This window comes from Dermacentor andersoni, chromosome 4 (assembly GCF_023375885.2).
Source record: "Dermacentor andersoni chromosome 4, qqDerAnde1_hic_scaffold, whole genome shotgun sequence".
NCBI lineage: Eukaryota > Metazoa > Arthropoda > Arachnida > Ixodida > Ixodidae > Dermacentor > Dermacentor andersoni.
This window is the reverse complement of record NC_092817.1, coordinates 222,832,728-222,859,631: the sequence shown is the minus strand read 5'-3', so window position 1 is coordinate 222,859,631 and position 26,904 is coordinate 222,832,728. Positions and strand designations below refer to the sequence as shown.

General features: G+C 48.7%; 1 protein-coding gene across 2 annotated transcripts in view; it reads left to right on the top strand.

Annotated features, from left to right (window-relative positions):
* Window positions 1–23,401: 23,401 nt before the first annotated feature.
* The window catches only part of LOC126538390 (very long chain fatty acid elongase AAEL008004-like), a 220,895-nt gene continuing 217,392 nt past the window's right edge, over window positions 23,402–26,904 (top strand). Inside the window, exons 1-2 of one of the 2 annotated variants that reach the window (XM_050185234.3) lie at window positions 23,402–23,481; window positions 23,809–24,022. The gene's annotated coding sequence lies outside the window, so the exon portion shown is untranslated. The remainder of the gene's footprint in view (window positions 23,482–23,808; window positions 24,023–26,904) is intronic. The other variant, XM_055074761.2, reaches the window with a different exon arrangement.

Here is a 26,904-nt window from a genome sequence, read left to right as displayed (position 1 = left end):
AAACTGCACCCCGTGCAGGGTGCTTGCCTGCAGCGCTACATTGCCCCTGGCGCGAAAAACGTGCGCGAACACGCGCGCGCGCACATTTTATTGTTTGCAGGTGCTGAGCATCTGCGGCAAGCGCTCGAACCTTGTCACACTGCGTGCTGCGACATACCTGGTTGCAAGCAAACACCAATGGATTTTATAATTAATCCTGACGACCTGTTCAACGAACCTGTCCACTTTCGGCCGCTCTTCACCACATTGATTTTGGACGAGGTCGATCAGCATGTCGTCTTCGCTGTCAGACGAACTTGAAAAAAGCTCATCGATTGCAGCAACTAGGAGCGCTTCCTTTCTCATTGCCGACATCTCCACTAGCTAACTCCGTCAACTTCGTTGCAACCGCAGCTTGCGCAGCTATCGGGCCAGAGCGTCTGCGGTTCTGCCACAGAACACCTATACACGGTTCTACAGTCGGCAGTGCGCGCGCGCGTCGCACGTCCCGCAGTGCTTGCTGGGATTGCACCCCGGCGCACCGCCGATTTTCTCGGTGCGAGACGGGGCAACGGAAAACCGCTCCAACAGGGTGCGCTTCCGGTGATCGAGGATGGTCGGTGCGCACCGGTGCGGTTGATCGAGGATGAAAGTGCGCACCAAGGCGCCCCGGTGCGCACCGGTGCGGGTGATCGAGGACGCTATATGTTAAACGCAGGTGGGGTACCAAGTGTCAACGACGCATTAGCGTCCACCGAGAGAACGAACAGGAACGTGCAGGTTGGGAACGAGGTGAGGATAACAAGCCGGGTAGTCCATGTCGCTGTGTGGGCTGCGGTAGCAGATGCTTGCGTCACGTGATTGCTTCGCAATGCAAGTACCATACGCAATGCACAAATACGACCTTGTCCATACTGACAACAGGTGCGGAACCAAGTGTGAGCGACGCATCGGCGGCCACGGAAAGAACAAAAAGAAATGTGTAGGTTCGAAAGGAGTTAACGCTTAAATACAGGGAAGTCAATGTCGCTGTTTGGACTGCAGCATCAGATGGCTGCGTCACCCGATTGCTTGACAATGCAAGTACAACACAGAGGGCAGTAGACCAGCCATGTGCAAAGCCGTAAACGAAAAGAAAAAAACCGGTCTGCGCCATAAAACACAAACGCAAGTTTGTACCCTGCATCGTTGGGATCGTATACCGCATACCTCTCTCCTGCGGTAGATGCTACGTGGGGCAGTCTGGCCGCTCCCTAAACGAACGGCTACGAGAGCACAGAACGCTGGTAGATTCAAAAGCGGGGGGCGGCCATCTGGCCAAGCATTGCAAGAAGTGTGGGTGCGTGCCTGCGTTTGATAACACGTGTGTGCTTGGTAGGGGAGGCACAAGGTGGGGGCGCGAGATTTGTGAGGCATATCACATTGACAGGGAAGGCGATAACTGTGTCAGTACGACATCACTTGCCTTGTCTAAAAAAGAAAAAAAAATGTATTTGCAGAATAGTTTGAAACATTTTGATTAGACTGTGCTTGTACTGTTTTAACCCTGTGTGCGCAGGCACCACCAAAATGTACATATGTACCTTCTCTCGCAGTAAAACCTCAGTTTATGGTTAGCGCTCGTCCTGTCGCTTCCTCCGTCTGTGTCTCTGTTATTTGCGCTAGTCTTTTGATTAATGATGTCACACCAACTAGCCCAGCTTTCCGCCTTGATGTATATTTAAGGCAGTTGGGGTACGAAGTGTGAGCGCCGCATTAGCGGCCACCGAAACAACGAAAAGAAAAGCGCAGGTTGCAAAAGGAGGTCGCGCTATATAGCCGCATAGTCCATGTCGCTGTGTGGGCTTTGATAGCAGATGCTTGCGTCACGCGATTGCTTCGTAGAGGAAGCACAACACATAATGCACAAAAGGGAACATATCCATATTGAGGGCAGGTGGGCTACCAAGTGTGAGCGACGCGTTAGCGTGGGCCGAAAGAACGAAAAGAAACATGCAGGTTCGAAAGGCATGCAGGATGAACTGCCGGGTAGTCTATGGCGCTGTGTGGGTTGAGGTCTCAGATGCTTGCGTCACCCGATTGATTTGCAATGCAAGTAAAACACACAATGCACAAATACGACCATGTCAATATTGACAACAGTTGGGGAACTAAGTCTGAGCGACGCATATAGGCCACCGAAACAACGAAAACAAACGTGCAGCTTGAAAAGGAGGTAACCCTTATATGCCAGGAAGTCAATGTCGCTGTGTGGGCTGTGGTAGCAGATGCTTGCGTCACCCGATTACTTCGCCATGTAAGTACAACACATAATACGCAAAACTGAACATATCTTTATTGAGGGTAGGTGGGGTACCATGTGTGAGCGACGCATTAGCGGCCACCGGAAGAACGAAACGAACGCGCAGCTTGGAAAAGAGGTAAGGTTAAAGTGGCGGGTCATCCATGTCGCTGTGTGGGCTGCGGCAGCAGATGGTGGCCTCACCCAATTACTTCGCAATGTATATACAGCAGACAATGCAGTAAACCAGCCACCATGTGTATATTGAAGACAGGTGGGGTACCAAATGTAAGCAATGCATTAGGGTCCACCGAAACTACGAAAAGTAAAGTGCAAGTTTTTAAGGAGGTCGCGCTAAATAGCCGCGTAGTCCATGTCGCTGTTTGGGCTATGGTAGCAGATGTTTGCTTCACCCGATTGCTTCGCAATATAAGTACAACACATAATGCACAAAACCGAATGTATATATATTGAGGGAAGGTGGGGTATCACGTGTGAGCGACGCATTATTGTAAACCGTAAGAACGAAAAGAGACGTGCAGGTCGGAAAGGAGGTGAGGCTAAAATGCCAGCAAGTCTATGTCACTGTTAGGGCTGCGCCAGCAGATGCTTGCGTCACTAGATATCTTCGCAATGCAAGCAGAACACAAAATGCAGAAAACCGACCATGTCTATATTGAGGACAGGTGGTGTACCAACTGTGAGCGACGCATTATCGTCCACCGAAAGAACTAAAAGAAACCTGCAGGTTGGAAAGGAGGTAAGACTAAAGACGCCGGGTAGACCATGTCGCTGTGTGGGCTGCGGTATCAGATGCTTGGGTCTCCCGATTGCTTTGAAAATAAAGTACAAACCACAATGCACAAATACGACCATGACCATATTGACAACAGGTGGGGAACCAAGTGTGAGCGACGCATTAGCCGCCACTTAGAGATCGAAAAGAAACGTGCAGGTTGGAAAGAAGGTAAAGCTAAAATGCCGGTAAGTGCATGTCGCTGCGCGGCTGCGCTCAGATGCTTGCGTCACCAGATAGCTTAGCAATGCAAGCACAACACACGATGCACAAAAATGACCAGGTGTATATTCAAGGCCGGTGGGGTACCAAGTGTGAGCGACACGTTAGCGTCCGACAAAAGAAAGAAAAGAAACGTGCGGTTTGGAAAGGGGTAAGCTCAAATGCCGGATAGTCCATGTCGCTGTGTGGGCTGCGGTAGCAGATGCTTGCGTCACCTGATAGCTTCGCAATGCAAGTACAAAACACAATGCACAAATATGACAATATCCATATTGACAACAGGTGGGGAACCAAGCGTGAGCGAGGCGTCAGCGGCCACCAAAAGAACAAAAAGAAAAGTGCAGGTTGCAAAGGAGGTAATGCTAAATAGCCGGGAAGTCCATGTGAATATGCGGGCTGCGGAAGCAGATGCTTGCTTCACCCGATTGCTTCGCAATGCGAATACAACGCACAATGCACAAAACCGACCATGTCTATATTGAGGGCAGGTGGGGTACCAAGTGTGATCGACGCATTAGCGTCCACCGAAATACCGAAAAGAAACGTGCAGGTTGGAAAAGAGGAACGCGAAATAGCCGTGTAGTCCATGTCGCTGTGTGGGCTGTGGTAGCAGATGCTTGCGTCACCCGATCGCTCCGCCTTGTAAATACAACACATAACGCAGAAAACCGAATATATCTATGTTGGGGGCAGTGGGGCACCAAGCGTGAGCGACGCTTTAGCGTCCCCCGAAAGAACGAAAAGTGCATGTTCGAAATTAGGTAAAAATAAAATGCAGGGTAGTCTATGTCGCTGTTTCGGCTGCGGTAGCAGATGCGAAGTCACCCAATTGCTTCGCAGTGCAAGTACAAACACACAATGCACAAATATAACCTTCTCCATATTGAACAGATGTGGGAAACCAAGTGTGAGCTACGCATTAACGGCCGCCGAATGAACAAAAAGAAACGTGCAGGTTGGAAAGGTGGTTGCGCTAAAATGTCAGAAAGTCCATGTGGCTGCCAGGGCTGCGCCAGCAGATGCTTGCGTCACCCGATTGCGTCGCGATTCGAGTACAACACATAATGCACAAAACCGACCATGTCTATATTGAGGGCATATGGTGTACCAAGTGTGAGCGACGCATTAGCGGCCACCGAAGCAACGAAAAGTGCAGGTTCCAAATGAGGTAACGCTAACTAGCCGCGTAGTCCATGTCGCTGTCTCAACTGCAGCAGCGATACTTGCGTCACGCGATTGCTTCTCAGTGCAAGTAGAACACACTATGCACAAAACCGAATATATCTATATTGAGGGCAGGTGGGGAACCAACTGTGAGCGACGCATCAGGGGCAACGAAAAAAAAAAGTGCAACTTTCAAAGGAGGTAGCGCTAAAATGCCAGGAAGTCCATGTCGCTGTCTGAGCGCTTGCGTCACCCGATTCTTTCGCCATGTAAGTAGAACACATAATGCACAAAACTGAACATATCTATATTGAGCGCAGGTGGGGTACCGATAGTGTGCGACGCGTGAGGCTCCACCGAAAGAACGAAAAGAAACATGCAGGTTCGAAAGGAGGTAAGGAAAAAATGCTGGGTTGTCTGTGGTGCTGTGTAGGCTCCGGTAGCAGAAGAATGCGTCACCCGATTGCTTCGCAATGCAAGTACAACACACAATGGACAAAACCAGCCATATCTGTATTGAAGGCTAGTGGGGTACCAAGTGTGAGCGATGCATTAGCTGCCACTGAGAGAAAGGAAAGAACGTGCAGGTAGGAAAGGACGTAAAGCTTAAATGCCGGGAAGTCCATGTCACTGTTTGGGATGCTCTAGCAGATGCCTGCGTCACCCGATTGCTTGACAATACAAATACAGCACACAAGGCAGCAAACCAGCCATGTGTATATTGAAGGCAGGTAGGGTAGGAAGTGGTAGCGACGCATTAGCGGCCACCGAAACAACTAAAGAAAAGTGCAGGTTGCAAAGAAGGTCGCGCTAAATAACCGCGTAGTCCTTGTCGTTGTGTCGGCTGCGGCAGCAAATGCTGGCGTCATCCGATTGCTTCGCAATACAAGTACAGCACACAATACACAAATACAACCATGTCTAAACTGACAACAGGTGGGGAACCAAGTGTGAGCGACGTATCAGTGGCCACCGAAAGAACGAAAAGTAAAGTGCAGGTTTCAAACGAGGTAGCGTTAAATAGTCCCGTAGTCCATGTGGCTGTGTCGGCTGCGGTAGCAGATGCTTGCGTCACGTGATTGCTTCGCAATGCAAGTACCACACACAATGCACAAATACGACCTTGTCCATACTGACAACAGGTGCGGAAACAAGTGTGAGCGACGCATCGGTGGCCACGGAAAGAACAAAAAGAAATGTGTAGGTTCGAAAGGAGTTAACGCTTAAATGCAGGGAAGTGCATGTCGCTGTCAGGGCTGCGTCAGCAGATGCTTGCGTCACCCGATTGCTTCGCAATGCGAGTACAATACAAAATGCACAAAACCGACCATGTCTATATTAAGCTGCATTATGTAACCGCACAAACAACAAAGGAAAAAGAAGGAAACACACAGGACAGGCGCGGAACTTCAACTGATATTTTCTCCGGGAAATCCCACATTTATAAATGTCTTATAATCACACTTGCTAATCATCAGACAGCCATCACTCGACGTGGGCATGCGGGCGTGAGTGGCACAAATTTGCATGTAAATATTTCAACTCTTTATCACTGAATGACACTGAAGAGCTGCTTGCGCAGCTGCCAGATTGCATTTTTATGAATTAAGCTTCATAGATTTCTCGGCTCAGTTGTCACGCAAACATCTTCAAGACTTTATTGTCGCGCAACCTAGGCTTGCAATCACGACAGTGGCGACTATGGTCAGCCAATTTGCCACCCCCCGCCAATCCTTCTACGCGCGGTGCGGTGCTCCTGCAGTCTGACGCTTAGACACCGTCCCGTCTCCCCTATGTAGCTGTTGCCACAAGAGAGGGGTATCTGGTACACTACCCCTATTCTGCATGGGACGAACCTGTCACGTGCTTGATACTACATTCATTTCTTTTTTTCGTTCCCTGCACCATGTTGCACATGCCCGCCAGTTTCTAGGGCGTCTGTGTGTACTGTGTAGGGCTGCGCCAGCAGATGCTTGCGTCACTAGATAGCTTTGCAATGCAAGCAGAACACAACATGCAAAAACCCACCATGTCTATATTGAGGACAGGTGGTGTACCAAGTGTGAGCGACTCATTTGCGTCCACCGAAAGAACGAAAAGAAACGTGCAGGTTGGAAACGAGGTAACGCTAAAATGCCAGAAAGTCCATGTCGCTGTGTGGGATGCGGTATCAATGCTCGCGTCCGCCCATTGCTTCGCAATGCAAGTACAATACACGGCACAAATACGAACATGGCCATATTGATAACAGGTGGGGAACCAAGTGTGAGCGCCGCATTAGTGGCCACCGAAATATCGCATAGAAACGTGCAGGTTGAAAAGTAACTCGCGCTAAAACGCCAGGAAGTCCATGTCGCCGTTTGGACTGCGGCAGCAGATGCTTGCGTCACGCAATTGCTCCGCAATGCAAGCACATCACAAAATGCAGGAAACCGACCATGTTTATATTGAGGGCCGTGGCGTACCAAGTGAGCGACGCATTAGCTGCTCCCGAAAGGACGAAAAGAAAAGTGCATTTTCGAAGGTAACGCTAAAATGCCGCATAGTCCATGGCTCTGTGTGGGCTGCGGCAGCAGATGCTTGCGTCACTCAATTGCTTCACAATGTAAGTATATGTCTATATGTCTATATTGAGTGCAGGTGGGGTACCCAATGTGAGCGACGCATTAGCGGCCACATAAAAACGAAAAGACACGTGCAGGTTGGAAAGCAAGTAAGGCTAAAATGCCGGGTAGCCCATGTCGCGGTGTGAGCTGCAGTAGCAGAAGCTTGCGTCTTCCGATTGCTTCGCAATGCAAGTAAAACACACAATGCACAAAACCGACCATATCTATATTGACAGCAGGTGAGAAACCAAGTGTGAGTGACGCATTAGCGGCCACCGAAGGAACAAAAACAAACGTGTAGGTTGAAAAGAAGGTAACGCTAAAATGCCCAGAAGTCCATGTCGATATGTGTGCTGCAGCAGCAGATGCTTGCGTCACGCGATTGCTTCATCATGCAAGTAGAACACACAATGCACAAAACCAGCTATTATGGCCAAGAAGTCCGACACAGCTGTGGATTACACGAGGGACACCGTCTGGGCGAAGGCTTGGGCGGGAAAGGGGTAAATCGTGGTCTGGAGCGTAAGACAACGGATGGTCGTACGTGGCTGTGCGTCTGTCGTCGCGTGGATGAAATGGACGGCGGTGGCACAGGCGTGGGACGTGTCCGGGAATACCGCATGAATAGCAGATGGGCCGATTGTCCGCTGTGCGCCAGGGATTAGTTACTCGATGGACTGGAGGTCGTGGCGGCGTGGAGGAAAAGACAGGACTTGGCATCGGAGGCGGAGCTCGGATGGTCGGTGATCGTGGTCGTGCGACGGCGTCGGCGTAAGGCAATGTGGCGGTGAGTCGAGACGGTCATTCCATAGGAAGGACCTCGGACACTTGTTCTTCTATAACGTGTCGTAGGGTCAGACTAAGGGACGAAGTTGACTCCGGTGCGTTGGAGATGAGGCAACTGCACGGACGAACTTCATGGCTGGCAACTTCACGGACGAAAGCCTTGATCTACGAGAGGAGGGTGGAATCTTGAAAAGGAGAGGTCAAGCCGGACAACGATTTCTGATGAGGAACAGGACGGCTGGTGAGGATGCGTTGACGGGGGAGCTCGTCATAACTTTGGCACAGTTCAATACCTTGGGCAACAGTAGAGGGGTTCTTTGAAATGAACATCTGAAACGCGTCGTCGTCCATACTCTTCATTATATGCTTTATTTTTTTGTCCTAAGTCATGAATGCGTCAACGCGTTTACAGAGATCATTGACATCTTCGATGTAGCTGGTAAAGGTCTCACCACGCTGCTGAGAGCGCGACTGCAGACGCTGTTCGCGACGAAGGTTTTGAACAGCAGAGCGGCAGAAGAACTCACTGAACTTTGTCTTAAACACCGTTCATGGTTATATTGCGCTCAGTTTTAGACAGACGATATTAAGGAAGGACAGGACGTGGACGGACGTAGCGCAAACTACCAACTGTTTAATACTTTTAAATAACGCGCTTATATACAAGGAGATATGGCGCGGGGGGGGGGGGGTATAAAAGATATGACAAGTTCACGAAATGTGATCATAGTTCGGGTCAGGCATACGTCGTTTACTTGCACCCGTTCGCCCTGGCAAACTCGACCTCAGCTTTGATGAGCGCGATGAGTGCTTACGCACATTTCTTTTTCTTTAGCTATCGCAAGCGCCTCCCATATTTCTCGCTCCGTTTTTGTTTTTGATCTGCCAATGACTGTGGTGCTTTCTAGTAGCGGAGAGCATTTGCATTGTTTGTAAGGTGCAGCCAAGTTGCTGGGTGCTGTCAGAAGCTGGCATGTGTATTTGTGCTCCCATAACCTATCATTTAGACAACGTCCAGTTTGCCCAATGTTTACTTTCCCGCAATCTAGTGGGATTTGGTAAACAACTGAAGTAGCATATTCCACGTACTTTTTCACGTGCTTAGTCTGACAGATCATAGCACTAGGGTTTGCCTCTTTGGATCCTGCGTTCACCCTCTTGCACATGCCTTTTAGTTCTTGTGGGGCGGAGACCAGAACTTGAACGTCATGGCGTTGGGCTGTCTTTTTTATCCTATGTGACAAGCCATGAATGTAAGGCAACACCACGCGTTTCCTCAATTTTTCTTTTTCCTCTGTTTTCTGCTTTTTCCTGTTGGTTCTGATTTCGGGCAACAAGTTTTCACAGATTTGCACCACCATGCTATTCGGGTACCCACTGTTTCTTAAACGGCTTACTTGAAAATCGATGCTCTCCCTCACAGCATGGCGGCATGATTTTTCAATTGCTTGACTGATGCAAGCCTTGGCGATGCCTCTTTTTATGATTTTAGAATGGCATGAGTCATACCTCAGGATTTCTTTTTCTACTCTAGTTTTGTAGCACCAGCAGATGTGGGAGCCTCTGAGCCTAATATTTATGTCAAGGTACTGCAAACGACCTTCGGTAGGAGTCTCGCACGTGAACTCTAAACCTTCATGCGCTTTTTTGAACATGCTGATGACAATTTCTACACTAAATGGATCGGTTTGGTCTTCTTTCATGCACACCAAAAAATTGTCAACATATCTGAAGCAGGTAGTTATGTTAGTTTCTTCAAACAAGGTGGCAAGTTTCCTGTCTCCCACACTCAAAAATAAGCCGGAAAGCACGGGAGTTATACAAGAACCAATAGCGATGCCATCCTTCTGCTCATATACACTTTCACCATATTCGATAAACGCACCATGTAGATACAGTTTTAACAAGTTCACAAAACTAGAAACACTGCACTTGCACACGTCCTGAAATTTGGTGTAGCCCAACGTGTCGATGGCTTCTTCTACTGCGTGTATCGCCGCTGGCCTCGGGACACTGTAGAAAAAGTGCTTCACGTCTATTGAAAAACAAGACGTCGGCGGGCTACTCTTTAGTGTTGCAATAACTTCGTCAGAGTTGCGGATCAAGAAAGGGTCGTCGAAAGATAAGGAGTTCAAGCAGGCCTGAAGGTAGTCCGCGATGCATCTCTGCCACCTTCAGGCCTGCTTGAACTGCTTACCTTTCGATGGCAGGGAGAGTCCTGCTGCGCAATTCCAGGATTACAGAAGACCCAGCAAACCTCCACCAATTATGGCGGAGAACTCCGACACGGCTGTGGACGACACGAAGGACGCCGACAGGAAGACGTAACAGCGTAGGGCTGAGCAAGTCACACCAGGAACAGCGTCTAACCAGACCCCCACTTCAGTAGCGCTGGCAATCCGGTTGCGGAGCTCAGCACGGTGCACTTCTTTCTTACACCATGCCAGTATTGAGGGCAGGTGGGGCACGAAGTGTGAGCGACGCATTAGCGGCCACCGAAAGACCGAAAAGAAACGTGCAGGTTGGAAAGGAGGTAACGCTAAAATGCCGGGTAGTCCACGTCGCTATCTGGGCGGCGGCAGCCGATGCTTGCGTAACCAGATAGCTTCGCTATGCAAGCGAAACCCACAATGCACAAAGCCGACCATGTCCATATGTGGTCAGGTGGCGTCCAAAGTATGAGCGACACATTAGCGCCTCCCGAAAGAATGAAAAGAAACGTGCAGGTTGGAAAGCAGATAACGCTAAAGTGCCATTAAGTATATGTCACTGTGTGGGCTGCGGTAGCAGATGGTTGCGTCACCCGATTGCTTCGCGATGCCAGTACAACACACAATGCATAAAACCGACCATGTCTATATTGAGGCAGGTGGGGCACCAAGTGTTAGCGACGCATTAGCGGCCACGGAAACAACGAAAAGTGCAGGTTACAAAGGAAGTAACGCTTAATAGAGCGTAGCCCATTTCGCTGTGTGGGCTGCGGCAGCAGATGCTTGCGTCACCCGATTGCTGCACAATGTAAGTACAACACATAATGCACAAAACCGAATAAATCTATACTGAGGGCTTGAGGGGTGCCCAGTGTAAGCGACGCGTTAGTGTCCATTGAAAGAACGAAAATAAACGTGCAGGTTGGAAAGGAGGTAAGGGTAAGATGCCGAGTAGTCCAAGTCGCTGTGTGGGCTGTGGTAGCTGATGCTTGCGTGACCCGATTACTTCGGAAAGCATGTACAACACACAATGCACAACACCACCCGTGCCCATATTGACAACAGGTGGGGCACCAAGTGTAAGCGACGCATTACCGGCCACCGAAAGAACGAAAACTGTAGGTTGCAAAGGAGGTAACGCAAAAATGCCGCGTAGTACATGTCGCTGTGTGGGCTGTGGTAGCTGATGCTTCCGTCACCCGATTACTTCGGAAAGCATGTACAACACACAATGCACAACACAGCCCGTGCCCATATTGACAACAGGTGGGGCACCAAGTGTGAGCGACGCATTACCGGCCACCGAAAGAACGAAAACTGTAGGTTGCAAAGGAGGTAACGCAAAAATGCCGCGTAGTACATGTCGCTGTGTGGGCTGCGGCAGCAGATGGTTGCGTCTCCCAATTCCTTCGCAATGCAAGTACAGCACACAATGCACAAAACCGAATATGTCTCTATTGAGGGCAGGTGGGGTACCAAGGGGGAGCGACGCGTTGGGGGCCACCGAGAGAACGAAAAGAAACGTGCAGGTTGGAAAGGAGGTAAAGCTAAAAGGCCGGGTAGTCCATGTCGCTGTGTGGGCTGCGGTAGCAGGTGCTTGCGTCACCCGATTGCTTCGCAATGCAAGTACAAGACACAATACACAAAACCGACCATATCTATATTGACGGCAGGTGAGAAACCAAGTGTGAGTGACGCATTAGCGGCCACCGAAGGAACGAAAACAAACGTGTAGGTTGGAAAGAAGGTAACGCTAAAACGCCCAGAAGTCCGTGTCGATGTGTGTGCTGCAGCAGCAGATGCTGGCGTCACGTGATTGCTTCGTCATGCAAGTAGAACACACAATGCACAAAACCAGCTATTATGGCAAAGACGTCCGACACGCTGTGGATTACACGAGGGTCACCGAGAGGAAGAGAAGAGAGAATAAACATTTTTATTCGGTGAATGAAGCTTCGGAGAGGCGTCCTCATTCAAGAATGCGTTGAGCTCGGGCCGCGTCCTGGGCCGTCGCAATCAGCCGTTGCTGATCCTCGAGGTCGGAGCTGGCCAAGGCTCTCTCCCAAAGCTCGTTAGTGGGGTAAGGGTTCGGAGGATTTATTGGTGCCGCTCTGCAACCCCCTACTATGTGCCAGAGGGACCCGGGCTCTTCGCAGAAGCGGCATTGCGGAGAGAATTTCGTAGGGTCTATGAGGTGATTTCTGGTTGGGTGGGGGAATGTATTAACCTGTAGAGCTCGGAGGAATCGCTCCTCGCAACAGCGCAGGCTTAGCCAGTGACACCAGGAACAGTGTCTCGCCCGAGCCCCACTTCAGTGGCGCTGGCTATCTGGCTGCGGATCTCTGTACGGCGCACTCCTTCCTTATAACTTCCCCCCTCGCGGAAGATGGAGCCGCACAGGAGGCCTAAGGCGTCGTGAGGACGAAGGGCTCGTGATACGGCTTGAGCCTATCTACGTGCACAGTTTCGCGGCCTAGTTCACTGGAGAAGTTTGCTTAGAAGCCGGTAGGTTCCATGGTATCGGAATACAAACTTGGAGGAGACACCTGGTGTCGAAGTAGGAGGCACCCACAACCAAACGAGAGCGTCAGGCGAAAATTGGTGGTGGGGCGCTTGTCATCGTGACAAATTTCTGTAACGCTTATTCTTGCGTTGTAATATATCTACATTAAGGGCAGGTGGGGTACCAAGTGTCAGGGACGCATTAGCGTCCACTGAAACAATGAAAAGAAACGTGCAGGTTGGAATGGGGGTAACGCTAAAATGCCAGGAAGTCCTTGTCCTTGTGTGGGCTGCGGCTGCAGAATGCTTGCGTCACCGAATTGCTTGGCAATGTAAGTACAACGCGCAATGCAGAAAACCGAATTAACTATATTGAGTGCAGGTGAGGTACCAAGTGTGAGCGACGCATTAGCGGCCGCAGGAAAAACTAAAAAATACCTGCAGGTTGAAATGGAGGTAACGCTAAAATGGCAGGAACTTCATGTCGCTGTCTTGGCTGTGGCAGCAGATGCTTGCCTCACCCGATTGCTTCGCAATTCAAGTACAACACATAATGCGCAAAACCGGTCATGCCCATATTAACAACAGGTGGGGAACGAAGTGTAAGCGACGTATTAGGGGTCTCCAAAAGAAGAAAAAGAGCCGTGCAGGTCGGAAAGGAGGTAACGCTAAAATGCCGGGAAGTCTATGTCACTGTGTGGGCTGCGGCAGCAGATGCTTGCGTCACCCGATTATTTCGCAATGCCAGTACAACACACAGTGCACAAAACAGACCATGTATATGTAGAGGTATTACGAGGAAAGTATTACAGGGAAAGTATGTTCTTGAAATAGACTTTTAGCAAGTTTTTAGCTGCTATGTTAGCTTTGTTCGCGTTCGGGTTGGGATCCGTCTTAGATAGTAAAGTACTTCTTCTTGCCAGGCGGTAGAGGCGCTTTTTCTGATTGCAAAGCCTCTTTAGGTGGGAATTAAACCAAGGCGCTTTAAATCTTGGTGACATTGTACGCGACTGAATAATCTTATGAGTGAGTTCATGTACTTTGTTTCTGTATGTGATCCAGTTATCGAGCGTTCCATCATAAAAGTTACTTAAAATGAAGTCCAAGAAGTTATGTACTTCAGTGTTTATATAATTGTCGTTTGCCTTGTCGCAGTCATATCTGGACTGTTCGTTCACAGTTCGTTTTAACTGAGGAGACGTAACGGTAAATGAAAGAGCTAGATGGTGCCTTAGACATCGTATACCTAAAACATCGGTGATAAGGTCAGGATGAGAGCATAATAATAGGTATGAGATATTGGCAGTATCCTGTGAAATTCTTGTAGGTTCTTGTTGTAGTTGAGTTAAAGAAAATACCGAAGATCAACAAATTTATTGCACTTTGAAGAGTATGGATAACAACCAGGTGGATCGGCGTTCTGAATGATGTTCTGGAAGTTATAGTCCTCCATTAATAAGACGGGGGCTGTTGGATGCAGCGCAAGAAGTGTTGTAGTGCGCCATGAAGCTCGGCAGGAAGGCGGTAACAGGCACACAGGAGGGAGGGCGGTAACAAACAGCAAAAAACGAACTTTCGATGGCCTAGGTCAAGGCAAGCGCACACTGTTTCTAGGTCGCTGTAAAAGTTAACCTGGTGACAAGGTGAAGATTTTGAAATGGGAAGGAGTACGCCTCCGCAGCTTACAAGAGAGCAGCTTTACAGCACAAATGTTCTCACACTACTGGAGTAAGCTTGCGCTTGGGCCCCTCGAACCTCGTATCTTATAGGCAGACTTGAACGCATTGAAAACCGTGCTGCCAAGTTTCTTTCTGGGTATTATAACTTTCACAGCAGTGTCACGTTAATCAAAGAAAGCTTTCACTTGTACATACTAGCACAACGCCGCTTAGGAACCAGATTGGAGCTTTTTTTTCCGAATTTGCTCTGGTCTCACAGGAATAAACAAGAATTTGTACGTGCTTCCCGCAATTTCATTTCATTGCGATGTGATAATGCGTTTAAAGTTTTTGAAACACGCTGCCAAGTTGCTGTATTCGGGAAGTCATATTTCCCGCTTACTTCGACGCACTGGAATAAGCTTCCTAAGAGTAAGTAAAAGAAGTAAGAGTTCAATGGTAAAATTGTAAAATTGTAAAACCACAATGGTAAAATTCACTCATTTTTATAGGCTAATCTGTTATAAGCGCATATCGTTGCACTTCGCGTTATAAGCTAACGTTTCATTTTCCATTATGTGAATGCGATTGTCAGCCTGTTGCAACATTTTGTTGCCTGTTGCTACAGCCTGTTACATTGTTGCTACGCTGTGATGGTGTGTTTTATGCAAAATTCGGACAAACGGTATCGTTCGCTATGTTGGATTACCATTATGTGCGGCATCGTAACATACACACATGCGGATATGGACGATGGAATATTGGGTATGAAACTTTGAATATATATTCGAATACACAGGGGCTGACCGGTGCAATATGCGCTCCCTCAAACTAGGGCTGCACATAATCCTGCTCTTAGGCTGCGTGTCGCGTCGCACCTTTGTCGTTGTTGTGTTGGTGGGTCCTTCGACGAGTGAACCGGCTGACACACGATGCTCATCTCGCATTCCTCCACCGACGTTGAATTTCTTTTGAGTTCTACACCCTAGCCGCTAACACACCCTGGCTCGTTGTTTCTCCCCTTTAGAAGAGTCGCACTTATATATTCTGTGCCGCGGAAAAAATATGTTGCCTTGAAAAAGACAAGTCCACTTGTGGAAACGTTGCTAGCATAGGTCATCCCAACAGTACAACCACAATTGTGCTACGCGACACGCAGTCTAAGAGTAAATTCAGGATCATATGCCGCCCTAGTTTGAGGGAGCACATACGAGCACATATTGCACCGGAGAGCACCTAGGTATTGGAATAAATATTCCATGTTTCATACCCAATATTCTATCGTTTATTGTCCACATATTTCTGTACTACGACTTGCCCACATAATGGTTAATCCAACATAACAAACGATGCTACCATTTGTCCTAATTTTGCATAAAACTCACAATCACAGCGCAATAGACCACGGCCAGACGACGTAGTACTGGTTTAGCATTTACTTAAGGAAAACTACCAAACGCCTGTCTAGCTAGCAGCAGTAGCACTTGTTACTAGCGCCTGGCTGGTACAGAGCTGAGTAAGAAGGTAGTAAAATACATAGTAATATAGTAAACGCATGAACTTACTATATATTTACTCATATTTATTTTAAGAGTGTACCTACCACCAAGTGCCTGGAGTGAGGTAATGAATGTTCCATATTAATATCTTCGATGTGAACGTAGCGACCACCAAGTTATGTGTTATTCATAAGGCGTGCAGGAGCCAACGCTTCGACAAGTGGACTTGTGCAATAAACTCTGGGAGACCGCTCAAGACCTTGGTTCTACTCTTCTTGTTGACCCTGAAAGACCAACCCGCATAGGCGATAGCGTCAGTCAAAACACCTCGCCTGATTTGACCTTCACCACGAACATAGACTATGCCCTCTGGAAGAATACCGAACTATACGTTGGTAACGACCATTACATTCTTTCCATTACGGTACCCTCCAGAGGCTACAAGCGAGATAAGCTGAAGATTAGGCACACTAAATGGGACGTTTTCCGGTATATTCGCGATGGACGCGAACCCGCAACCATTACAAACCTTGTAGAGTGTATATCCACTCTTCTCAAAGACGCACCTAACTCGACCATGGAGATAGACCAGGAGGAGGACGGCCCAGCTCCTTATGCTAAATTGGTCCACCTGTGGTCCGCGCAGCAGAGCTTGCAGAAGCGCTGGCTCGCGCAGAAAAACAATCGAGACCTACGCAGACGCACTGCGCAACTCGAACGGGATATCGAAAAATACTCACGACAGCTCAGTCAGGAACACTGGCAACAGCTATGCGACCGCCTTAACGGCCAGCTAGGGTGCAAAAACACCTGATTCCTGCTTAAACACCTACTTGACCCCAGTCAGACTAAAACAGCATCACAAAAGAACCTTCACAGGATCATACACTCTTTCCCGGGAGAAAATGATGCCCTTTTTGAAGCTCTTAAAAACCGCTACTCTAATACAAGCACCGATATTCCTCTACCCGTAGCTTATACCGGAAAGGAAAACAGGGAACTAGGCAGCGAAATTATGGAATCTGAAGTACGTGCTGTCCTAAGCAACATCAAAAGTACAGCGGCGGCTGGCGAGGACCGCATCACCAATAAAATGCTACGGAACCTAGACGATCAGTCGGTTAACGAAATCACCAATCTTTTCAACATCCACTGGAAAGAGGGAAGAATACCCGCCAGCATGCAAACGTAATTTTCATACCCAAACCAGGCAAGAAGCTGGAGCTAGAGAATCTCCGCCCTATCTCCTTAACCGTTTGCCTGGGGAAGGTTGTGGAACACGTCATTCTTAACAGGCTAAACGAGTACACTGAAAGCAATGGGCTGCTGCCTCATACGTTGATAGGCTTCAGATCAAATCTGTCAACTCAAGACATTATGTGGCAAATTCAGCAAGATATCCTACGCCGGGGCCCTATAAGAGCCGCCCGTACAGTTCTAGGGCTGGACGTGAGTAAAGCGTTTGACAATGTGTCACATGCTTCAATACTCACCAACCTAGCCCAAATAATAATAATAATAATAATAATAATAATAATAATAATAATAATAATAATAATAATAATAATAATAATAATAATAATAATAATAATCTTTATTTCACTCATGAAGTGAGGGAGTGCGGGAAAAAAAGCTGACAAGTCAGCTTGACTTGTTCCCAGCTCCCCGGAGTACAAAATAGAAGAAACAGAAACACTTTTTCGCATGGCAACATAAAAACCACAAACAAAATATAAATACTAATGCAGCAATAACTTGTCGATAACAGTGAGAATAGGTAACTATAGAAATAAAAAGTTTGTTAACTGCGTGATAGACCAATGTTAAAGAAAACGTACAAACATGAAAAAGTGCAAGTAAAAAGCGCTACATAATGAAGGAAAAAACGAAAAATAAAACGGCACACATTGGTGTAGTATGAAATAGTACATTGGTACATTGCAATGCGTATAGCGTACATGCGCAGAGAATGTAATGCGCAGAGAATGAATGTCGGGAAGCGCACTTATAGCTATATTACAAGCTTTCTCAAGGATCGCACTGCAGAAATACATTTTGGGGACATTAAAAGCGGAAAATTTCAATTAGGCACAAAGGGCAACCCCTCAGGGTGCGGCCCTCTCCCCCTTCCTTTTCAATGTGACCATGCGAAACCTGCCTCCATTACTGGAAAGGATCCCGCGTATGAAACACTCCATTTATGCCGATGATATCACCATCTGGACCAATAGCGGTTCCCATGGAGAAATCACGGAAACATTACAAGTGGCCGCGGATACGGTACGCAATTTTGTGCGACAGAATGGTCTAGCGTGCTCGCCGACAAAATCGGAGCTTCTCGTCATCCTATAGATAAATCAACCAAACACGCCACCGAAAGGGACGCCACCTCACCTACACGAGTCAGTATGGAAGACGGCCCAGTTCCGCCCGTACTGACTATAAGAGTTCTGGGCATGCTAATTCAATATAACACCCATAATTCTGAGGCGATTGTCCGATTACAGACGACAGCCCGCCATATATGTGGCCTAATCAGACGAGTAGCCACACGACACCGCGGTATGAAGGAGGCTGATATCTGCCATCTGACGCAGGCTTTCCTGATCCCTCGCATCGTGTATTCTTTCCCTTACTACCCCCTATGCCTTTTTGACAAGGAAAAGGTTAACAGCGTCATTCGCACAGCTCATAAAGCTGCCCTTGGTCTCCCGAGGTATGCGAACACTGAACGATTACTTGAGCTAGGTATATACAATTCCCTAGACGAACTCGTGGAGGCCCATAAAACAGCCCAACGTGAACGACTCTCCAGCACCACAACTGGCAGGGTCATTCTAAGTAAACTCGGGCTAAATCCCGTTATGAATTCAGCAGGAAGAACAACATTACTCGGTGCGGTCAAACGCCGTTTGTTTATAAAACCGTTACCCAAGAACATGCTCCCTGGGAGACACGACACACGACAAGAGGCGGTCTGCCAGAGCCAAGGCTCTTCAAGAAAGGAACCAAAGCAACCAGCACCCCACTTATGTTGATACAGCAAAGCAATATGACCAAACTTACGTAGTGAGCGTCGTGACTGGAGAGGGGAGTATCCTCAATGTCGAGACCATAAAAACAGCGTCCACCATGGAAGCGGGAGGGACTGCCATTGCTTTGGCCATCACGAATCCCTCCGCGCAAACTATCATAAGCGACTCCAAAAGGACAATCGTCAACTTTTCGAGAGGCCGCATAGGCGTCTGTGCAGCGCGAGTCCTACGGGACGTTACAAGTGAAAATACTGTTGAACTCATATGGGTCCCTGCCCTTTCGGGGACTCAAGGGAATGAGGAGGCGCATTAGTCGGCCCGAGGTCTAATCAACCGGAAGGTGTGCCTCTCAGACTCGGATCCCATGGATCAGGCAACGACTACATACCACGAGATAACAAACTACTACAAGCAAAAAAGGCGAATCTACCCGCCTCCAAGCGGTAGCCTCACCCGAGCACAAGCCTCAATCCTGCGTCGAACCCAAACTAAGTCGCTCCTCAGCCCACATTGGCTGGTCATAATTACCAACGAACAATGGAACCCAATATGTCAAAACTTGACAAATCAAACATTGACTACCCAAAATCACATTCTTTGGGGGTGCGAGGGCTTACCCCCTCCCCGGTCGCTCCTGCCCTCACAACAGACGTGGCTGCTCAGAACGTCGGATCAAAAACTACAAAAAGCCCTCGTTGCCTGGGCCGTCGCTCCTCCTGAGGGGCCATCCTAGTACTCGGGCCTGCCAGATAATAACTCAGCAGAATCTCAATAAAGTTATTACGACCACCCACCTTGGGGAGTGTGCGAAAAAGGCTGGCAGGCGACGCTCCGTTGCACGCACGACTTCGTGACGCCACCGCGGCAGAGTTGTGCGCGTCGGCGAATGGCCAACGTGTGGTCGAGTGAGAGCTTTCTCAAACTGCGGGTCAGGCAGAGTCATCCCGTGTGTATGTTCTGCTTGCAGAGAAATTTTCAGTCTCGGTGACTATACTCCTTAAACGCGGTCTTTATTACGAGTGTTGCATATAACCATACATATACGCTCCCTGAAGTTATGCTTCTTATGCAGAGCATAATATTACTTTTCGCCATATGATGGACGGCGAAACGGCAAGACAAACGGCGACCTAAACCTTCGGCCGCCACAAAGAAAAGTTCACAGAACGCTACCTCCCAACCGCAGCGTGTTTTGTCTAACCGAAAGTGTAGAATTTGCGTTTAGCAGGTATGGTTGTACCAAGCAAATACATCCTTCTAATTAAAATATACCGTTACATCTGTGGTGACGAGCGGCTACCTATACCGGTAAAGTCTCGGGCTCTCGCGGTATAGGAAAAACCGACACAGGATCTTTAGCGTAGCATTTCTTTTTAATCCCCTTTTGGAACGCTAGCCCGTGCCGGAGCGTGCCAGCCACTCGTGCCTCGTGTAGGCGCGAACATCTACGTAATTCTCATGCGACGCCGATGCCGCTGCCGCTACAGAGCCCCCCCCCCCCCTAGATAGGAGGAAAATTCGATGAACGATGGAAAGTGCACCTGACGCGGCGTGTCTTGGCGTTGGTCTTGGGTGTCACGTATCGAGGCGCCGTCGAAGGATGCCGCAGGGTCGATGGTGCGGGTGCTTCGATGTAGGCGGGTTTGAGATGTTCCAGGTCAATTGCGTCTGAGCGGCCATTGACAAATCAAGGGCCCTATAACGTAAAACTATTCCAATATGTTTTTATTCCAATCTCCTGACGTCAAATTTACGTAACCGCCGACGGAGGCATCGGGCTGTCATCTGGAGGATTATCTGAACAGGCCAATCAAACGCTCTCCTCCTTCATAGGAGGTCAATTTTGTTTGCTTGAAAAACGAATAACATTGCCTACACCGATCGACTTGTCTGACCTAATTGGCTTACAAGAGGCGAGGAGCACGCTCAAGTGGAGAGGGATTCGATGGGGCCGAGCCACTGCCCCGAATAATCGATAACCGAATGAAGAGGGTGGTGCCGGCGTCAGCGATTGGTTCACTTTCCCTTAGCTTGAGGTGGCTGGTCGCAAATCACGGCGGCATGCAACGGAAGGTTAAGAATGCCGCTAAAACGGATCCTCAGCAAAGAAGAGTTGGCAGAGCGAGGTTATAAACGTGCCGAAAGTACTCGAAAACGTTACACGGCCAGGCAAAAAGATTTATTGTACGAATAAACCCGCGCTCTCTGGCAGGTGCGAGTAACCAGTGCCTGAGCGATTGGCGGCAGCCATCTTTTATGCGTTGCATATTGCAATCACTCAGTTCAGCCCTTGGGCGCGGCCGGGCAGCCACCATTGGGGGTATGAGCCATCATAGTGGCTCATGCCGCTACACTAGAGTTTTATGCGTTGCATATTGCAATCACACAGTTCAGCCCTTGGGCGCGGCCGGGCAGCCACCATTGACCTTTAGCGCAACCACGGGACGTGACGTCACGACAGCCGGAGGAAAAGCTGGGCCCCAACTCGCGCGCAATATGCAATGCATTCTTGGCTTAACCAAGCTAAGCCTGGCCATTTTTTATTCCTTTCGGAACAAGGCAACCTGCGGCTATATGGAAGAAAATTCAGTTTTGTTCGGCATATTAATTCATCTTAAACGCATTCACGTCACTTTGACGCAGTCAGTTTTTGCAGTTTTGTGATGTCGCGTAACAGGCAGGTGAAGTGGGTGCAGCCCGAAAACTTCGTACCAATAGCCGAGGGCTGATGGCGAGAAGGCGTCGAATCAGAAATAACTCTTGTTAGATAAATAACTATTATCGTTTGTTCGGTGAAATCAAGCATAATCAGCGTGTGCACGTCATATCAGATGGGGAGCTATCGCGGTATTCATGACGTCGCGTGATAGACAGGTGAAGGGGGGGTGGTCCAAAAATGTTTTTGACCAATTGCGGAGGGCCGATTCCAGAAATGGAATAGAAAAGTTTGGAATAGTTTTACGTTATAGTGCCCCAATTCTTGTCAACAAACGTCAGCAAACATTTTGGTAGCTCTCTCTGCTGTGTTTAACGTCGTTTCATTCAATTAAAATGTAACTGTACTTACGTCAATTTCAAAAGTACATTTTCATACGGCATATAAGTCATGCTAGGCTAGTTGCTACCAAGAGGAGACACGGGGCCCTATAACGTAAAACTATTCCAATATGTTTCTATTCCAATTCCCTGACGTCAAATTTGCGTAACCACCGACGCAAGCACCGGGCGGTCACCCACAGGGCTGTCTGAACAGACCAATCAAACACTCTCCTCGTTCATAGGAGGTCACTTTTGTTTGCTCGAAAAACGAATAACAATGCCTACACTGAGCGGCTTGTCGTATATAATTGGCTGACAAGAGGCGAAGAGAACGCTCAAGTGGAGAGGGATTCACTGGGGCAGAGCCAGTGCACTGAAAATTGATAACCGGATGAAGAGGGTGGTGCCGACGTCTGCGATTGGTCGGCTTTCCCTTACTTAGCTTGTGGTGGCTGGAGGAAAATCGCGGCGGCATGCAACGGAAGCTTAAGAATGACGCTAAAACTGACCCTCAGCTAAGAAGAGTTGGCAGAATGAGGTAGTAAACGTGCCGAAAGTGCTTGAAAACGTTACACGGTCACGCAAGTTGCTTTATTATACGCAAATACACCCATGCTCTCCGGCAGGTGCGAGTAGCCAGCGTCTCAGCGATTGGCGGCAGCCATCTTTTATTCCTTTCGGAACGGGGCAGCCTGCGGCTATTCCGAAAAAATTTCAGTTTTGTTCGGCATACTAATGCATCTTTATCGCGTAGACGTCACTTTGACGCGGTGAGTTTGTGTGGTTTTGTGACGTCGTGTGACAGGCAGGTGAAGTGGGTGCAGCCCGAAAACTTCTTACCAATAGCCGAGGGCTAATGGCGAAAATGGGTCGAATCAGAAATAACTGTTTTTCTTTTTTCTGTCAAATCATGCATAATCAGTGTGTACACATCATATCAGATGGGGAGGTATTGCGGTTTTCGCGACGTCGCGTGACAGACAGGTGAAGTGGGGGGTGGTCGAAAAAAGTTTTTGACCAATCGCGGAGGGCTGATAGCAGAATTGGAATAGAAAAGTTTGGAATAGTTTTACGTTATAGCGCCCACGTACTGAAAAAGTTTGAAAAACACTGGTCTAGATGTTGTGTGCTTCTTTCGGCGGCTGCAGACACCGCTACATATCCGCTGCTTAACGGCCCTGCTATCGCGGAATCACTCAGTGAAACAGCAATAGCTACATCCTCACTGCAGCAAGTACACTACTTTAAATGCATTGTTACTCTAATAAACCGAACAGCTTTCTAGAAGTGTTATTCAATCAATGATTGACAATTACTATCGATGGCTTGTGAACAATTCTTTCTTTTTTGGATCGGATTCCGCAAGAAGTTGACGAGCCAATTGTGCTCGCCACACAGAGCACTTGCCTATTTAGATGCAACGACCAATGCCCTAATGAATAGGCGCAAGAAGAGGCATTGAAAGAACAGGGAGGGCAAGCGCTTGCCCTCCGAGTCAGTGCGTCTGCTCCCGCAGAAATGTGAAAAGGTTCCATTTTGGCGCCATTCTCGCGAAGAGGGTGGGAACCCCTATAGGCGCTGCGCCAGCAGGGAATCCGGCCGCGCTTTCTCTCTCGCCGCCACGGTGAAAGTGGCCGCCGAGCGCCAACCCACCATGTCAGAAGGCAGCCGGACGGCCGAGGGAAACCAACGACGACTTGACCGGTGAGTCGGAGCGCTTTTTCCGGCGCGTGGCTTCGCAGCGCGCGCCTCGCGCCGCCACTGCGCGCCACTCTCGACGCGATCAATCCCATGCCGGTGTCCTACAAAGAATGCGCCACTTCATCCCAATAGTAAATCCCAATATTTTGGCGGCAGGACTGGACCAGCGACCAAAGTCGGTAGCCATTCCAGCGTCACTGCCGCTGAGCCAGAATTCTTTCCTCAGCACTGGGCCACCGCGGCGTGCCTACCAGCCGCGATAGTCTTCTTTGAGCGAGCAGTGTTCGGGTCATTTGAGCTCGTTTGGACGTCTTTTGTTTTCGCACTCAGGGTCGATGAGGTTGTGAGTGACCAAGTTTCTGCCGGCCCCGTGTGCGCACGCTGTGCTCGCTCTTGGAGGTAGCCGACCACCCGGGAAACTGCGGCACCGGTGTGGCCGACGGCGCGCATCATTCAACCAGCCGGAAGGCACGCCTACTTTCTTTCACCGGGAACTGAATTGCGCCATTTGATTTCTGCAGCGGGACGCCCCGGCAGACGACGGGTGAGTCTGTGCTTACGAAAGTTCACGGCTCACACGCATGCCTGCTGCAGTGTCAATCCGTTCAGACCAATTTTAGAGCGTAAGATTGAACGCCACTCAGCGCAAAATTGAAACTGAGAGGGGGACGAGACGAGGTGAGCGCCAACTTTCGACTATTTGTTCTGCTTATAAATTCTTCCCGTGTATACAAGTATGCACTGTGCAGCGAACCAAAAAACTTAAAAAGCTCACCATTTATACCTCGTGAGGCTCTTAATAACACGTCTCTCCTAAGGAAAAATGGCAACTGACGTGCCGCTGCTAAACGACGCACTTCGCTTCTCTGAAGGAAAATCCTCTAATAATTTACGTGCCGCTGCTTCCACACTTCTGCCCAGAACTGTTGTCTCGCCTTGTCTAGTCGTGGGTCACACTAATGTGCATTGCAGTGCGAAGGCAAATGCGCTCCGCCTTGACCTAGAGAGACAGTTGAAGCGCACCTTTGCTGACGCAGCGCCCAGATCTGGCCGACCTAATGTTACCGCAATACAGCGGAATCTGTTTTCGGTTGGCGCCAAGTGCCCATATACCTTATAGTCTGAAGTTGGTCAGTATTGTTGCGTGTTGCTAGCCCAGCAACACGTACTATTGAATCAATTCTGCTCAAGAGGTGATCTCCCTTTTCTTGCAAACCATGACTTTACCGATTTCGCAAGAAACGCATCGCTCATCTCTTACTAGGCGCAGAGAGACAAGACAGCTCCTTCAGAAATCATCCAGTTCTGATTTGATTGCTTCGTACATGCGTGCATCGCACAAAGGTTGCGTACAAAACAAAGTAAATGATTTATAGCAGACACAAAGTGGGTACAAATAACCGTTTACAATATCACCGACACCAGGCGAAGAAATATTCTGCTCATTTTACAACGAGAAAAAAATACTGATATAGGTCACCTCTAAAAGGACACTACGTACTTTCAGTGCGTGATCGTATCTCTTCGAAGCATGCGATGGGACTTAAAGATACAGACAGGGGCGTAGCCAGGGAGCGGGGGGGGGGGGGGGGGGTGGCTTATGGGGCTTTAGCCCGACCACCCGAAATTTTTTCGTGCTGTCAACGCACCACCGATCAAAGCAACCCCCGGCGCCGGAAATCATTCTGGATTTTGTCTCGAACGTCTTTTTCATGCTCAAAATAACATTTCACCGCGAAAATTGCAAACTAGGGCTGGATTTCGTGGCAACGACCATGCACCGGGAGTCACATAACGCAAGCAGCCCCATCCGAGTACAAAGTTTCAATGACGTTTTGATGACAAACGGGCTCACCGCGGCATATCGCAGGGACCGCGGAATCTACAGAGCGCATGGATATGGATTCCGAAACTTTATGGGTGTAAATCTCATAAACTTTTGATGTGAAAGGTGCATTGACATTTCCAAAGTAGTGCTTTAGATTTTCAATTGCGGAGCTTTGTGGGTCTAATGCTGTTATAAACATTGGACGCCAGAGGTGCATTGACTTTTCTAAAGTATTGCATTGGAACATACAACGGGACAAGCCAAATCAACACACTATTCGACAAGTTGGCAAGTTGGCAAAGCACGCAGCGCGGCTTGATGAGACGCAGCGTTGTGGTGTTTCATTTGTGCCGTCATGTCACATAAAAAATATCAAAATTTTTTTTCACCTATATGCCAAAGCATACATGTTAATACACTAAAGCCAGCCAAGGTAACTACGTCCTTATTTATTTTTCCTACTTTGACGTTTATTCGCGAGGACACATTGAGCATATTCAATTTTTTTGGTCTTGCTACCTGACCCACGGGCTGCAGAGCCAGCCAGAGCGCATACGTTTTTCTCGTGTTGCCCCGACCAACGCTCGGCGCACTTCGGCGCGCATTCGTTTTTCCCTGGCCGAGTGGATTTCCACCTGGCAGAGTTTTAGACGCTTTCTGGCTAGCAGACGAGAAAAAGAAACAATGGTCGCTCGCCGCCATCACTGTGGAGACTCGATGTGTTGCAACGTGTTCGCTTGAGCGCAACCTATATTGTAGGAATGCCTTGTCTCGCCGGTGTAGGATACCAAGCAGTATGAGTATGGTTCTCTGTGGACCATGCGTCTCACGTTTTTTTCGATATTCCTTCGGTAGCCCCACTAGGTGCACAAAGTAGGCATTCGATTGTACCCAACATGCTTTCCTTTCCGTTATTTCATTTCGGTGCCCCCCGCAGCACAAAAGAACAAAAAACATTGTTGCGGCGCAGCGAATCGTCGCATGGTGAAAGCTCGATTCTGTCGCTTCTTCTTTTGCGGAAAGTAATGGGCCACAGTGCGCTTCAGTTGCCGGATATTCTTATTACATTATTGCGATAGCAATTATACGGACACTCCAGGCGCATTCCTGCTGTCACCGTCGCCCTCATGTTTCGTATAAAGTCCAAGGGCGATAACATCGTTACCGAGCGCCACATGCTGTATGTGCGAGTGAAAGCGTACGGGAAGGGAGGGCTGGACTGGGTGAGCCGACGATGGTGACCCAGTCTTGTGTGCGCAAAGGAGAAAAGCGGAGAGCAAGCTAGTCATCTTCCGTCGCGCGCGATACATCGGGGGGAGCGGATGGAATGGGGGCGGTATCTAGGATTCTGTGAATCTGTGATTGCGCAACATGTTTATTTGCTTCGTTTGGCGCATTATACACCGTCACTTTTTCTTAGATACGTACATTTATTGGAGACTTATGCGTATATTTTAATATCTTGTCGGGAGATTTTGTGCATAGGTGGAGTGAACTTTGTTTCCAGTCACACTTTATTGCCCTTTATCAAGCTCTATCTTCGCATTTGTATATCCCATTGTATCTTCGCATTTCACAATGTACGAGGGCTAGTCAAA